General features: G+C 44.1%; 1 long non-coding RNA gene across 1 annotated transcript in view; it reads right to left on the minus strand.

The window, feature by feature from the left end:
• Positions 1 to 15,142, minus strand: part of LOC132532820 (uncharacterized) — a 47,883-nt gene that overhangs the window by 31,422 nt on the left and 1,319 nt on the right. The window lies entirely within an intron of this gene.

Genomic DNA, 15,142 nt, shown 5'->3' on the forward strand with positions numbered 1-15,142 from the left:
CGCCTTCAGCCCAGCTCCACACAGTCCTCTTGCCCCTACACTCTGTTGTCTTTGCTCAGTTCCCCCACACTTCCTAAGTCTTCCCTGTGTCTTCTGCATCACAAGCCCACTGCCTAGCCCCATCTCTCCAGCAGTAAATCAGTCTGCAGAGACCTCTGGCTCTTGGTCTTCCTGGAAGGTAGAGAATTCCCCGTCTATGACTGATGGTGTAACAACACTGCCTGTGCTTTGCTTTGTCTGTGACTGAGCTTTCATGTCACAAGGGATGAGCCTCTTACTTTCCTGTCTGAGGTGTTTTAATTTTAATTGCTTTGGGTATTGTAGATGACATATCTCTTCTTCCTTGAAGCTCTGATTCATCTTTTTCATTACCGTATTAGTTTCATCCTAAGATACTCCTAATTCATTTCATTTCCCTTTAATTTTAAAAGATGCATTCATTCAAGAGAAAGGCAAAATTGCACAGGTTCAAAGTCCTAGCAAAAAAAGGAAGAAAGAAAGAGAACCACACACTAAAAGAAAGAGAGGAAGCAAGAGAGGAAGAAGGGAGGGAAGGAAGGAAGGAAGGGGGTAGGTAGCATGATGATTATGCAAACAGACCCTCATGCCTGAGGCTTCACAGTCTCAGATTCAGTCCCCCATTCCACCATAAGCCAGAGCTGAGTCGTGCTCTGGTTTCTTTCTCTTAAAATAAAACAAATAAAATAGATTTAATAAGATAAAAAATAAAAATAGGGGGCTGGGCATTAGCAGAGCGGGTTAAGCACACATGGTGCAAAGGGCAAGGACCAGTGTAAAGATCTCATTTTGAGCCCCTGGCTCCCCACCTGCAGGGGAGTCACTTCACAAGCGGTGAAGCAGGTCTGCAGGTGTCTGTCTTTCTCTCCCCCTCTCTGTCTTCCCCTCCTCTCTCCATTTCTCTCTGTCCTCTCCAACAACAACAGCTATAACAACAATAACAATAATAACCACAACAAGGGCAACAAAATGGGAAAAATAGCCTCCAGGATCAGTGGATTCATAGTGCTAGCACCGAGCCCTAGTGATAACCCTGGAGGCAAAAAAATAAAAATAAAAATAATCATGTTCTGGATTTAGAAAACTTGGTATCATAAAGACGGCAAGGGGCCGAGCGGCGGCGCATCTGGTTGAGCACACACATTGCAGTGCACAAGGACCCAGGTTTAAGCTTCTGCTCCTCACCTGCAGGGGGGGCTCTTCATGAGAAGTGAAAAAGTGCTGTAGGTGTCTCCCTCTCTATCTCACCTTCCCTCTCAGCTTGAATAAATAAACATACAGAACTGTTTTTGATAAAGATGACAATACTTCCCAAATTTACCTATAGAATCAAAACCCTAGCTGCCTTTAAAACCAGCAAGCCAATTCTAAAACTGCACAGAAACACAAGAGACAGATAGCAGCACAACTGTGGAGAACATGATTAATATACTGACACCTGCTGATTTCAAAGTTCATGACTAGCTGCAGTGATCAATACAGTGTGAATTGAGAGATCACAAATAAACCCCCTGAATACTCTTTATCAAAATGTCCCAGGGTGGGGGTAGATAGCATAATGGTTATGCAAATAGACTTTCATGCCCGAGGCTCCAAAGTGCCAGGTTCGATCCCCAGCACTACCATAAGCCAGAGCTGAGCAGTGCTCTGGAAAAAATAAATAAATAGGTAAATAAATAAATAACCTCAACGTCAGAAATAGTACAGCAGTAATACACAGGATTACAAGCAAGAAGTCCCAGATTTCATGTCTAACACTGCATAATATCAGTGCTGAGCAATGCTCTATTCTCTCCCTCTTCCGCTCTTGAGGGGAAAAAAAGTAGCTGAGTAGTTGAATAGGATGATGCACAGCATAGCAGTGACCACTAGGGGGTAGCATTGCCTAACTGCACAAGTCACTCCACTCTCACCAGAGCGGTGCAAAATACTGTAATACTGTATGCGCAGCTATGTTCCATCGCTGGGGGGCCAGAGACGACCCGAACTGCCCCTGCGGCTCCAGACAGACTATGACCCACATAGTCAACGACTGCCGCCTCTCCAGATTCAAAGGAGGTCTCGAAACTTTACATCAGGCTCAACCTGACGCTGTTGACTGGCTACGGAAGAAGGGCAAACGCTAGAAGAAGAAGCACCTATGAGTAACTTGCCCCATCACTACCACCACCACCACCACCACCTCTTTCTTCTTTCTTCCTTTCTCTTTCTTCCTTCCTTTCTCTTTCTTTCTTTCTTTCCTTCTTTCTTTCTTTCTCCCTTCCTTCCTTCCTTCCTTTCTTCTTTCTTTTGCCACCAGGTTATTGCTGGGACTCAAAGCCTGCACAATGAAGAGGGAGAGAGACACCTGCATCACTTCTTCACTGCTTGTGAAGCTTTCTCTCTGCAGGTGGGGGACCAGGGGCTTGAACATGAGTCCTTGGCATCATAGCCCCTGAGCTAATATCTTTTCCCCTCACCCTTCTCCTCTCAAGTTTTAAGAAAAGTTTCTTTTGATTAATCCTAACTCATGTCCACTGATCTATGAAGAAAGTTCAAAGGATATTTCTTCCTCCAATTCAACCTAGAAATCAACAAGAAATGTTATACCTCTGGAAGTAATAGGAGAAGTAAAGAAAACAAGGAAGAAAGAGAGAAAGGAAAAGGGAGAGAAAGACAAAGCCAGAGAAAGGAGAGGGGAAGGCAGAAGGGCAAGGGAAGAAAGGAAGCAAAAAAGAAACAGAACAAGGGCGAACTCAGGACTTTATTTCTCCTGTCATTTTCTAGAAAGTCAGGGCATGGACAGCAAATACCACAGCTAGTCCACTGCATTTAGGACCCTCAGCTTTCAGAGCAAAGGCTCCAGACTGAAAAGTAACTAGAGAAGAATACAAAATTCATGACAGTCTGTAATTGATTCACCGCTAGCAATCAGTGAGCGCAGCTAAGAAACATAAAAGGCTGGGGAGTCTGGGGTGGCGCAGCGGGTGAAGCACACATGGTGCAAAGTGCAGGGACCGGCATAAGGATCCTGGTTCAAGTCCCCGGCTCCCCACCTGCAGGGGAGTCGCTTCCAAGCGGTGAAGCAGGTCTGCAGGTGTCTGTCTTCCTCTCCCCCTCTCTGTCTTCCCCTCCTCTCCCCATTTCTCTCTGTCCTATCCAACAATGACAACATCAATAACAACAACAACAATAAAAAAGGGGGCAACAAAAGGGAAGATAAATAAATTAAAATAGTAAAAAAAGAAAAGAAACATAGAAGGCTGGAAAGCCCTGTGATTTAGGCCCGAAGTGCTCAAAGGTCTCCATCCATTTGTTGTATGCCACTCCTGATGCCCTGGCTTTTCAGCAATGTTTAGAAAAGGCCAGCCTGGTACATGCAGTGAGGATGCCCCGGACAGGACTTATTCTGATGTTCCTTAGGTAAAATCTGTGTGGGGGGGGGGGGTGGGCGGGGTGGGGGGGTTGTTATTTAACAGCTAGGAGAGGATATAGAGGGAAAGCCTCACATTGGAGTCAGCAAAGACTTCCTGAGTATGACACCAAAACCACAGACAAAGCAACAGAAAAAAAGGGAAAAAGAAAAGAGAAGGGAAGGGAGGGGAGAGGAGGGGGAGGAAGAAGAGGAAAGGGAAGGAGGTGAAAGTTAGCTTATCCAGTCAAGTGACAACCTTACTGTGCAAGAGTAGTCAGTTGATAAATGCTTACTTAACGCTAGTTAATAATAATAATAAAAGCTGATAAGGGGCGGGAGTAGATAGCATAATGGTTAAGCAAACAAACTGTCATACCTGAGGCTCTGAAGTCCCAGGTTCAATCCCCCGCACCACCATAAGCCAGAGCTGACCAGTGCTCTGGTAAAAGAAAATAAAATAAAATAAAAAGGAATAGGAATTAAAAAAAAAACCTGATAACTAAATCTTATTAGAAACACACACAAGGGGTTGGGCAGTGGTGTACCTAGTATAACACACATGTTACCATGCACAATGACCTGGGTTCAAGTCCCTTGTTCCCACCTGCAGGAGGAAAGTTTCACAAGCAGTGCTGTATCTCTCTCTCCCCCCCCTCCCTCCCTCCTTCTCTCTGTCTTCCCCTTCTCTCTCAATTTCTCTATCTCCAATCAAAATAAAGAAACATTTACAAATAAATAAATATAAAATAAATAAAGAGCTCAACAAGGTCATGGAAACAGCGCAGAGGTAACACACAAGAGTCTCACACCTGAGGCCCTATAGGTCACAAGTTCAATACCTGGCACCATATGTCAGAGCCAGGCAATATTCTGATCTGTCTCTCTCCCTTTCTTGTAAATAAAATCTTTTTAACAACAAGATAAAAATTACTCAACAGAGAGTCTGGCAGTAGCGCAGTGGGTTAAGCACAGGTGGTGCAAAGCGCAAGTAAGGATCCCAGTTCGAGCCCTCGGCTCCTCACCTGCAGGGGAGTCGTTTCACAGGCTTTCTCTCCCCCTCTGTCTTCCCTTCCTCTCTCCATTTCTCTCTGTCCTATCCAACAATGATGACATCAATAACAACAACAATAATAACTATAACAATAAAACAACAAGGGCAACAAAAGGAATAAATACATATTTTTTTAAATGTTTTTTTAAAAGATTTTATTTATTTATGAGAAAGGTAGGAGGAGAGAGAAAGAACCAGACATCACTCTGGCACATGTGCTGCCAGGGGATCGAACTTGGGACCTCATGCTTGAGAGTCCAAAGCTTTACCACTGCGCCACCTCCTGGACCACAAATAAAATACATATTTTTTAAAAACTCAACAACAACAAAAATACAGAAACGGACAAAAGACTGTATAGTTCTCAAAAGTATATCTCCAAATAGCCAGTAAGCACATGAAAAAATATTTAGCATCACTAGTTGTTAGAGAAATGCAAATGAAACACCAGGAGACACTACTTCACATTAGTAGCATGGCTACTGTGATGTTTTCATCTTTAAGAGAGTAACAGTGTTGGGTGGGCATAGATAGCACAATGGTTATGCAAAGAGAGTAACAGTGTTGATGAGAATGCAGAAACCCTAGGACACTGGCTGTGAAAATGTAAAATGGTACAAACAAGGGAAATGGTGGTACCTAAATATTCAACAGAATCACTATAGGCCCCAGCAAATCTACTTCTGAATATACGGAAAAGCAGGGACTCTAGCAGATAGGGATACACCCATGCTGAGAGCAGCACAACGCACTATGGCAAAAATGTGGAAGTAACCCAAGTATCCACTGACAGATGGATGACTAAAGAAATGATGATGTGGTGGCCTGGGAGATGGCAGTGGGAGAGCTTTGGGTTTGCAAGCATGAGGTCTTGAGAGTTCAGTTCCCAGCACTGCATATGCCAGAGGTCTGGTTTCTTTCCATTTCTTTCTTTCTTTCTTTCTTTCTTTCTTTCTTTCTTTCTTTCTTTCTTTCTTTCTTTCTTATTTTGCCTCCAGGGTTATCACCGGGGCTTGGTGCCTGCACTACAAATCCACTGCTCCTGTGGGCATTTTTCAATTTTTTGGATAGGACAGAGAGAAACTGAGAGGGGCGGTGGAAGATAGAGAGGGAGAGAACAAGACACTTGTAGACCTGCTTCACGGCCTATGAAGTGACCCCCCCCCAGCAAGTAGGGAGCCAGGGGTTCAAATTGGGATCCTTCTGGGGGTCCTTGTGCTTCACACTATGTGCACTTAACCCGCTGTGCCACCACCCGGCCCCACTCTCTCTTTTTCTCCTCCTCCCGCTCCGCTCCTCCTCCTCCTCTTCTTCTTCTCCTCTCTCTCTCTCTTTTGAAATAGATACTTCTTTAATATAGAAATTATGGGGCAGTGGGTAGACAGCATAATGGTTATGCAAAGAGACTCTCTTGCCTGAGGCTCCAAAGTCCCAGGTTCAATCCCCTGCACCACCATCAGCCAGAGATGAGTAGTGCTCTGATTAAAGAAAAAGAAAACTTGTGGGTTTTTGTTTTTTTTGGTTTTTTTTGTCCAGGAGGTGGTGCAGTGGATGAGGCATTGTACTCTCAAGCATGAGGTCCTGAGTTCAGTCGCTAGCAGCATATGTACCCGAGTGATGTCTGCTTCTTTCTCTTTTTCCTCCTTTCTCATAAATATTTAAAAACAACTATCGTATACATACATAATGGAAAATTACACCATTTTAGAAAGAAAGGAAACCTGACACATGCTACAAGGTAGATGAACCTTCAAGACATTATTCTTTTTTTTTTTTTTAAGATTTTATTTATTTATGAGAAAGATAGGAGGAGAGAGAAAAAACCAGACATCACTCTGGCACATGTGCTGCTGGGGATCGAACTTGGGACCTCATGCTTGAGAGTCCAAAGCTTTACCATTGTGCCACCTCCTGGACCACTCAAGACATTATTTTTTTTTTTTTTAAGATTTTATTTATTTATTAATGAGAAAGATAGGGGAGAGAGAGAGAAAGAACCAGACATCACTCTGGTACATGTGCTGCCAGGGATTGAACTCAGGACCTCATGCTTGAGAGTCTAGTGCCTTAGCCACTGCGCCACCTCCTGGACCATGACATTATTATTATTTTTTAAAATTTTTTAAAATATATTTTTAAATTATATTTATTTATTATTTATTGGATAGAGACAGTCAGAAATCAAGTGGAAGGGAGAGACAGAGAGGGAGAGAGACAGAAAGACACCTGCGACCCTGCTTCACCACTCGCAAAGCTTTCCCCCTGCAGGTGGGGACCGGGGGCTTGAACCTGGGTCCTTCCTTGCACATTGCAACACACTCAACCAGGTGCGCCACCACCTGGCCCCTCAAGACATTATCCTTTTTTTTTTTTTTTTTTAAGATTTTATTTATTTATTGATGAGAAAGATAGGAGAGAGAGAAAGAACCAGACATCACTCTGGTACATGTGCTGCCAGGGCTTGAACTAAGGACCTCATGCTTGAGAATCAAGCGTTTTATCCACTGCGCCACCTCCCAGACCACACAAGACATTATTCTAAGTAAACTAAATTAGTCACAAAAGGACAAAGACTGTGGTCCAGGAGGTGGCGCAGTGGATAAAGCACTGGACTCTCAAGCATGAAGTCCTGAGTTCAATCCCCGGCAGCACATGTACCAGAGTGATGCCTGGTTCTTTCTCTATCCTGTCTTTCTCATGAATAAATAAATAAATTCTTTAAAAAAAAAGGGGGGGCAAAGATGTGTGATTCCACTTATATCTGCCATCTAGAGTTGTCAAATCCACAGTAGGTGATGGCTGCCAGGCTGGACAGCAGAGAAAGTGGGGAGTTCATGTCTATTGAAGTGAGTATTTCCATGAAAAAGAGTTCTAGAGCTTGAAGGTGGTAAGGTCAGCATGCAGTGGGAATATAATATTACTTATGCGTGTGCTTCAAAAGGATTAAGATGGCACATCTTATATGTATTTTTCCACAGTTGAAAAATAAAATTGGGGCCAAGAGAGAGCTTCCCCAGGAGAGCACATACATTATCTTGCACAAGTGCCCAGGCTTGAGTACTAGACAACATATGGGAGCATCATACACAATACCAGGGGAAGCATCGTGAATCACGGACCGGTATTGTGATGCCTCTCTGTTCATCTCCCTCTCTTCCTCTCTGCCTCTAAGATTAAACGGAGGAAAAATTTCCAGGGGCAGTAGAATCAGGTAGGGGTGAAACTCTCTCTCTCATACACACAAGTCACCTTGGGAGATAGTCCACAATCATTTCTTTACCTAAAATGAATGAGACTCTCATATACTAACTAGCAACAACCAGTCATTCATTTAACAAATATTTGCCTGTCATGTGTCAGGAACTCTCCAGGCAACTGTGATACCATAGTGAATAAAAGAAAGTCACAGCAGATTGGGGACTCAAAGCGGGGAGCAAGGGTCATTAAGGGGAGGTTGGAGAGCTAAGAAAGTGCAGTCTTGTGACAACAAAAATCCTGTAAATCAATATTTCCTCAATAAAGTGATAATGGAATTGGAAATAAAATAAAAAGCAAGCAAGCCCTGCTTTTCAGAACTTACATTCTGAAAAGAAACAAAACTGTGGGCCAAAGACCTACAAATGCTTCTCTACTGTTTGAGTTCAACCTTGCTCAAAATGAAAGAAATGCAAGTGATCACTTGTCCTGTCCCGTGGGACCTTCAACGTGGGTTAACCTAGGAGAGGGAGTGAGGACAAGGACAAGAGGGAGAGGACAAGAGACACGAGAGAAATGAGACAAGTCAAGATTCTGATCAAGTCTGTTTATTAGCACCAAAGGTGCTGTTTTTAAGGCGGGGCAAGGGGGGAGTTAGCAGCTGGGGACTGTTGATTGAAGTGGTGTGTTGTTATGGTGATCAGCCTTTATCTGGAAGGTCCTGGGTGATTCATGGGGAAGTGGAGTTGGGAGACAGAAACTTATCTTTTAAGCAAGGCCTTCTATGAACAGAGACTCTAAGGAGTAGAGAAGCAGGAACTTATCTTTTAAGCAAGGCCATCTGTGAACAAAGACTCTGTGGTCATGCCAATAGCAACCTTGAGGGCACATGTGACTCCCCACAATCACTGCATGTGTCCTGCTAAAGACTGGGGGAGTGCAGTATACTCTGCTGTGAGGCTGTGGGCAGGTGAACATGCTCACCTGCCGGCAGAAAGGCAAGATGGCGACGTCCCCACGAAGTACTATTAATATGGCTGTGAGCAATGAAGCCTCATGGGCTTCCCCAGTGAGCCACTGTAACCCCTGCCCAAGGAACTGTATCCAATTTGAGCACACTGCTTCTTTAAATAAGAGTGACTTCTAAGATACGATACAGTTAAAATGCTGATAATAGTATGCTTCTGTGGTCTGGGAAATGGTGCAGTGGATAGAGTAAGCTTTCTGCAGTATTCTTTGTGATAGCAAAAGCACCCAAAAGTATGGGGACCAGAAAGACAACTTACAGAAGGGGGGGTGCACTTGGCCCGGGCTCTAACCCAGCAACACACGGGAGGTGCGATGGCACTGGATGGGGCTCCAGTGCTGTGGTGTTTCTTGTCGTTGCTTCCTTCTTTATCTCTGTCTCTCTAACTATATGAGAGAACGACATGGAGGGGTGAAGCCACTCATGCTTGAGGGTCTGGTCTTACACACGCGCACGCACAAACACATTGCAATGGTTATTGATCAAGAAATGGTTAAGAAGCTCACTCAACAAAGCTTGCTATGCATGAGGTCCTGGGCTGCCTGGGATCACATGGAAGCACCATAGATGGTGAAGCCAAGATTTGGTGACTCTCTCTCACTTTGTTTTCTCCCTCTCCTCTTTACTTTTGCTTTCAAAGAAATAAAAGAAGATAAATTAGGGCTAGGGAGGTCACTCAGTGATATCATGCATATGCAAAGCTCTGAGCTGAGGTCTAAGTGGTGTCACACCTGGTTGACGCATTACAGTGTGTAAGGACCCGGATTCAAGCCCCCATCCCTACCTGCAAGAGGGAAAGTTCACAAATGGTGAAACAGTGCTGGAGGTTGGTCTCTCGGTGTGTTTGCCCCTATATCCCCCTTCCCTCGCAATTTATCTCTGTCTCTATCCAAATAAAAATAAATAATATTTTAAAAAAGAAAAAGGGGAGTGGGACAGTAGCGCAGTGGGTTAAGCGCACGTGGTATGAAGCGCAAGGACTGGTTTAAGGATCCCGGCTCCCCACCTGCAGGGGAGTCGCTTCACAGGTGGTGAAGTAGGTCTGCAGGTGTCTATCTTTCTCTCCCCCTCTCTGTCTTCCCCTCCTCTCTCCATTTCTCTCTGTCCTATCTAACAACGACGACATCAATAACAACAACAATAATAACTACAAAAACAATAAAAGAAATAGCAAGGGAAAATAAATAAATATTTTTTAAAAAAGGAAAACCCTGAGTTTATTCCCCAGCATAGCATAAACTGTCTGTTATGAGAAGTGGTTAATAAACAGTGGTGGGCTTTCTCTCCCCCTCTCTGTCTTCCCCTCCTCTCTCCATTTCTCTCTGTCCTATCCAACAACAATGACATCAATAATAACTACAACAATAATAAAAAAAAAACAAGGGCAAGGGAGTCGGGCGGTAGCACAGCGGGTTAAGCACAGGTGGCGCTAAGCACAAGGACCAGCGGAAGGATCCCGGTTGGAGCCCCCGGCTCCCCACCTGCAGGGGAGTCACTTCACAGGCGGTGAAGCAGGTCTGCAGGTGTCTGTCTTTCTTTCCCCCTCTCTGTCTTCCCCTCCTCTCTCCATTTCTCTCTGTCCTATCCAACAACAATGACATCAATAATAACTACAACAATAATAAAAATAAACAGTGGTGGGCTGGGGAGATACCATAATGGTTATACAAAAGATTTTCATGCCTGAATTTTCAAGGATCCTGAGTTCAGTCCCCTGCACTACTGTAAACTGGAGCTAAACAGTGCTCTGCTCTCTTCCTTTCATTCTCTCTCTGTATCTCTCACTCAATAAAATAAACAATTTTTAAAACTGTTTTAAAAGAAAACAGTCCTACCAAGGACAATGTCAACTCACTGAAAATAGCTAAATGTCTACGGCCATATCATCCTGAACATGCCTGATCTTGTCTGAAAACAGCTAAATTTGTGCATAATTCTACATTTACTAAATAAAAATTAAGTTGCAGACAAGCAGCATAGTGATAGCTAAATACTTTTTTTGTTGTTGTTACCAGAACACTACTCAGCTCTGGCTTATGGTGGTGCGGGAGATTGAACCTGGGACTTTGGAACTTCAGGCATGAGAGTCTCTTTGCATAACTATTATGCTATCTACCCCTGCCCGATAGCTAAATACTTAAGGTCTATTCATAATGTGTCAAATGGTGTTAAAAGGGCTTTTTACATTTGTCTCACTTAGTCCTCACTACAACTTTATGAGTAAAGTATTATTATTCACTCATTTCAATGATGGGGAAATCCAGACAGAGAATGAGTAACCCGCACTGGACTGAGGATAAACAGCTAGTAACTATGTAATGCCTGCCTGCAACAAACCACAGGCACTCTGATCTGGGTTTAAAAATCACACGACACGGTAGTACACTTCTTAACAAACCTCAAAACCCACATGGCGCCAAGCGCAAGGACCGGCTTAAGGATCCCGGTTTGAGCCCCCGGCTCCCCACCTGCAGGGGAGTCGTTCACAGGTGGTGAAGCAGGTCTGCAGGTGTCTGTCTTTCCCCTTCTCTTTCTTCCCTCATCTCTCCATTTCTCTCTGTCCTATCCAACAATAATGACATAAGTAACAACAACAATAATAACTACAACAATAAAACAAGGGCAACAAAAGGAAATAAATTAAAAAAAAATTTTTTTTAAACCCTCAAAACCTAGATATAGGAGGTCGGGCTGTAGCGCAGCGGGTTAAGCACACATGGCAGGAAACTTGAGGACCAGCATAAGAATCCCAGTTCAAGCCCCCAGCTCCCCACCTGCAGGAGTGTCACTTCACTAGCGGTGAAGCACATCTGCAGGTGTTTATCTTTCCCTCCCCATCTCTGTCTTCCCCTCTTCTCTCCATTTCTCTCTGTCCTAACCGGCAACAACAACATCAATAACAACAATAATAACCACAACAAGGCCAATAAAAAGGAAAATAGATAAATTAAGTATTAAAAATAAATAAATTTTAAAAACCTAGATATAGACCAGGGCCCATGAGATAGGGCATATGTATATGTATCCATAAGTTAGGGGAAAATATATACCTTAAAGCAGAAGTGCACAATAGTTTGCAGTGAGTCAATCAATGCAGCAAGCAAGTAGAAAGACCTCAAAAGACACCTTAAAGTACTTAATGAAACAGTTTCTAGTTAGACCTGGATACCCTCCTCACCTACCTCCTATTACACATCCCTCAGTCACTCCAAAGTACACCGTTAGTACAAAAGCTGAATAAGGGCTAGAGACTGGCATACATTATTTTCCTTCTTCTTCTTCTTCTTTTTTTTTTTTTTTTACCAGAGCACTGCTCAGCTCTGGCTTATGGTGGTGTGGGGGGTTGAACCTGGGACCTTAGAGCCTCAGGCATGAGAGTCTACTTGCATAACCATTATGCTATCTCCCCCACCCTGGGACAGACACCTGCAGACCTACTTCACTGCTTGTGAAGTGACTCCCCTGCAGGTGAGGAGCTGGGGGCTCAAACTGGGATCCTTATGCTGATCCTTAAGTGCCACATGCACTTAACCTGCTGCGCTACTGCTCGCCTCCCATAAATAAAAAATTTTTTTAAATGACCCAGAAAAAAGTCACACAACAAAGCACCTCTCAGAGTAACTCTGTGTGTGTGTGTGTGTGTGTGCGCGTGTGTGTTTGCACACTCATGCGCACATGCACTCAAGGGTTCCAACTTCTCCATTTCTCCACTGACACCAGCTACTGTCTTTCTTTATTTTTAATAAGCTTTATTTATCAGAAAGAGAGCACACTGGGACACCACTTTGGTACATGCAATGGCAAAAACTATGGCTGTAAATCTAGCATTCCCCACAATGCACCACCTCCCAGATCATTATTGTTTTGTTTTGCTATTTGCCACTAGGGCATCACTTCTCTGAACCGCATTTTTAAAATGACAGACAGAGACAGGGGGAGAGAAGGAAAGATACCACAATGTGAAAGCTTCCTCCCGTGAGCTCACAATAAAGGGTGCACACTCAGGTGAGCTACTGTGCAGGTCAGCAGTTAATGGGATCTGGGCTTTATCTTCTATGACAGCTGTTCTCATGGCTACATGGTGAAATCTATGTGTAGTTCTGTCTTGTGTTTCCTAATAACTGGCACTGAGCCACCTTCTCCTTTTTTTTTTTTTTTTTGCCTCCAGGGTTATTGCTGGGGCTCAGTGCCTGCAATACAAATCCACTGCTCCTGGAGGCTTTTTTCCCTTTTGTTGCCCTTGTTGTTTATCTTTGTTGTTATTATTGTTGTTGTTATTGGTGTCGCTGTTGGATAGGACAGAGAGAAATCGAGAGAGGAGGGGAAGACAGATAGGGGAGAGAAAGACACCTGCAGACTTGCTTCACCCCCCCCCCCCCCCCGTGAAGCAGCCCCCCTGCAGGTGGGGAGCCAAGGGCTGGAACTGGGATCCTTAAGCTGGTCCTTGGCTTTGAGCCATGTGTGCTTAACCAGCTGCACTACAGCTCAGCTCCCCCTCCTCCTCTTTAATGTGCATCACACTCAGCAGCTTTCCCAGTTCATTCCCAATTTTTAATCTTGTTGACTTGAGTAGCCATCAAAATTGTATCCATCTAACCACCTGCCTGTGGAGCTCTTAGACCTGCATCTGCCACTCACACGAATGCCCTCAGCCTGCGTTCACCACGTGCTGAGACCCCAGGACCTACCTGCCAAGCTCCTCATCACCTCACCTCCTTATGTGCAGGAAACACATCACCAGGCACATTCAGTCATCCTTTGTTCCACCGTCCCCACCCCAGTGGATTTATGGGACACTGAATAAACAGCCTCTATAAACATGCATTTATTTTATTGAACATTTACTGAATCACCTTCTGCCTTTCCTTCTCCAAACTAAAAACTTCCAAAATACTAATACATGATTTTCACTCTGCACCCTCACTAATGGCTAGAGTAAGGAAAGGACATACTCCTCCCTCCCATGACTGAGTACAGGTGGTCAAGGCCCCAAAAGCCATGTACAAGCTGCAATTCAAGCTTTCCAACTCCAAAGCCCTCAGGAACTACCTGAGCAGATGTGAACAAAGCTGCAGAATACAGGGAATGGTGGAATTCCAAGAGCTGTGTAGTAAGGGCTCAGAGCTTGCTGAAAGCTCCCAGCCTACAAATAACACCCAAGCTACCTTGTCTACCACTGTCACATCCCTAGATCCTCCACTTCAGCAGGCCTGATTTTACTTCCTGAAGTGTCTCTCTCCAAATCCTGTTGTCAGGCCTCCAGCTTCACAGAGCCTTCTGCTCAAAGGCCTTTCTTTTGCAGTGTCTTCCATCTGGACAGCTTGCTGTAAAACTTCATTCCCACTCAACTTTATCTTAGAGTTACCCCTACTCAAACCCCCTCCTCCTAATTCCAACTAAGATGGAGTGACTTTCAATAAATGCAGATAGGCTAAATGAACAAATTAAGGTATCATGAAATTGTCTTTTTTCTTTTTCCTTTTTTTGATAGAGGCAGAGAGTGAAAGAGATCATAGGAACAAATAAAGGTATCATAAAATTATTTTGTTTTCTTTTCCTTTTAAAATATTTTTTAAAAAATCTCTTTATCAGGGGATTAATAGTTTATAGTTGACAGTAAAATACAATAGTTTGTACATGTGTAGCATTTCCCAGTTTCCCACATAACAATTCAAACCCCATTAGGTCCTCCTCTGCCATCATGATCCAGGACCCGAACCCTCTCCCCCCACCCCACTCTTTTATTTTGGTGCAATCTTTTTCTTTTTCTGATGAGGCAGAGAAAGAGAGAGAGAGAGAGAGAGATCAGCACAAAAGCTTCTGTCAATGTGAAGAGGGCCAGGCTCAAGCCTGGGTCACACACATGACAAAACAGAACGCTATCCAAGTGAGCTATTTCACTGGCCCAAAGTAGTCTTTTTTTTCTCTTTTTTTTCATGACCTGGCAGAAAGATTGTGCAACTGTGAAGTCAGATAGGGTTCCAATACCAGTTCATCCACTTACTAGTGGGTGAACTTCAAGTACTCTGCTTAACTACTTGTGAGCCAAATGAAGAGTATGCTCTGAAAGAGATGTGTAACAGACTGCAGGAGATAATGCTCATATATCCCTGGCCCACAATCAATGCTCAAGAGAATTACTGCTTTCTTCACTATCCGGCTCTCTGGATTTACAGATAGTCCCCTGCCTGGTGAGCACTTTAGGGCGACTAGAAGAAGGACAAATGTATAACGTGCTGCGGCGCGGCACGGACGATTACACATTCCGAGCAGATTCTTGTTCAAGTACATAACCAAGACCTACTGTAGCACTTGCAGGTGGAGTCTGGCGCGTGCAGCCAAAAAGCGTGGCCCCACCCACGAATGACTCCGCCCTCGCATGGGCGGGGCCACGAGAGGGACGCATGCGCACTCCCTTCCTTCTCCTCGCACCTCTCCCTTCTTTATCCCTTCGCGT

The sequence above is a fragment of the Erinaceus europaeus genome, chromosome 14 (assembly GCF_950295315.1).
Source record: "Erinaceus europaeus chromosome 14, mEriEur2.1, whole genome shotgun sequence".
NCBI lineage: Eukaryota > Metazoa > Chordata > Mammalia > Eulipotyphla > Erinaceidae > Erinaceus > Erinaceus europaeus.